Below are 1364 nucleotides of genomic sequence, written 5' to 3'. Positions count from 1 at the left end.
CAACCTGGGCTATATAAAATTATGTCTCAAATAAAAATAAATAAGTAATACAAGATTTAAAAGGGTAAGGAGATGGCTCAGCGGGTAAGAGGGCTCACTGCGCAAGCCCGAGGATGTGAGTTCCGTCCCTGGAACCCTCGGTGGAAGGCGCTGTCCTCTGACTTCTTCTTCCACACGGGCACCACGGGCACGTGCGCGCACACACATGATGCACACCACAACACACCTCAAACAAGAAACTCGAAAAGGGAGCAAGCACAGCTAAGGCTTGTTGTTACCGCGAGAACAGTTAAGGAAGATAAAAGCAGGAAGATCGTAAAGGGAAGTTGGGAGCAAGGGGAACGCAGGCTTATTTTAGACAATGGCTACCTTTCCAGAGTCCAGGAAGAGGTAAAAGTCCCGGCTCAGAAACACCAGCAGGGGTTAGAACTAGTAAAATCACGCCACACCCACATCAGGGCACACCTGAGGTCACCCAGACCGCCAGAAGTGGGCGGGCACGGGCGGCGAGCGCGGCCCTGGGGGCGGGGCCTCCGGCAGAGGCGAGGCCGGCCGAGGCTCCCGAGGGGCTGCGCGGTGGCGCAGGCGCACTGCGGCCTCGCGGGCGGCGCCCCCTGGCGGCGGCGGCGGCAGCAGCCGCCTCGCGGGGGCGGAGTCGGAGGCGGGGGGTTGCGCTTGGTGACGGGGGACGCGCGGCCGCAGCGCACTGGACCAGCGGCGGAGACCCAGGACTTGGAGCGCTGACTGCGGCGGCAACGGCGGCCGGGAGCCGCCGGGAGCTGGGGCGCAGCGTGCGGTCGGTGATGAGGGGCTGTGGCGGCGCGCCGGGCGCAGCAGGGCCGGCTGGTGAGAGCGCGGGAGGTGGGCGGCGCGGGCCGGGAAGATGGCGGAGAGGCCTCGCTGCGGCCCCACGGCCTGGCCCGGGCGGAGGCCCCCCCAGCCCAGTCGTGCTAGGAATCGGGGCCCCGGGTGACCCGGTCAGGGAGCGTCCACGCGTGGGTGCCGCGGCCGAGGGCCAGGGAGTGTGAAGGCGGGTTTGCGTGAGAGAACGGACCGGAGGGTGGGTGTGAGAGTGCCCTGGTCTGCACGCGTGCCCGGCCTTTGGATGGGTGTGAGTGCGTGTGTGTCCCTGCCCAAGGTAGTTGTGTGAGAGCTCTTTGCTTGAGGTGGTTGGGTTTGTGGTGGACCTGAAGGTGGGTGTGAGATGGGAGGGTGTCTGGCCTGCAGACAGGTGTGTGTAGTCAGCCCGAGGACAGGTGTGCGAGCGTATGTGTCCAGGCCCTGAGCCGGTGTGCATGTGCCCTTCCTACGCTAGACTCCGTCCGTTTGTTCCGTGTAGTCTGGGTAGTGAGCGATGGTGCTTG

General features: G+C 64.7%; 1 protein-coding gene across 7 annotated transcripts in view; it reads left to right on the top strand.

The window, feature by feature from the left end:
- The first annotated feature begins 667 nt into the window (after nt 1-667).
- Nucleotides 668-1364, top strand: part of Arhgap39 (Rho GTPase activating protein 39) — a 114204-nt gene continuing 113507 nt past the window's right edge. For all 7 annotated transcript variants that reach the window (XM_036208500.1, XM_036208497.1, XM_036208494.1 and 4 more), the window contains exon 1: nt 668-846. The gene's annotated coding sequence lies outside the window, so the exon portion shown is untranslated. The remainder of the gene's footprint in view (nt 847-1364) is intronic.

Source organism: Onychomys torridus, chromosome 16 (genome assembly GCF_903995425.1).
Source record: "Onychomys torridus chromosome 16, mOncTor1.1, whole genome shotgun sequence".
In the NCBI taxonomy this organism is placed as follows: domain Eukaryota; kingdom Metazoa; phylum Chordata; class Mammalia; order Rodentia; family Cricetidae; genus Onychomys; species Onychomys torridus.
The sequence above is the reverse complement of the archived record's forward strand: the minus strand, read 5'-3'. Positions and strand labels throughout refer to the sequence as shown.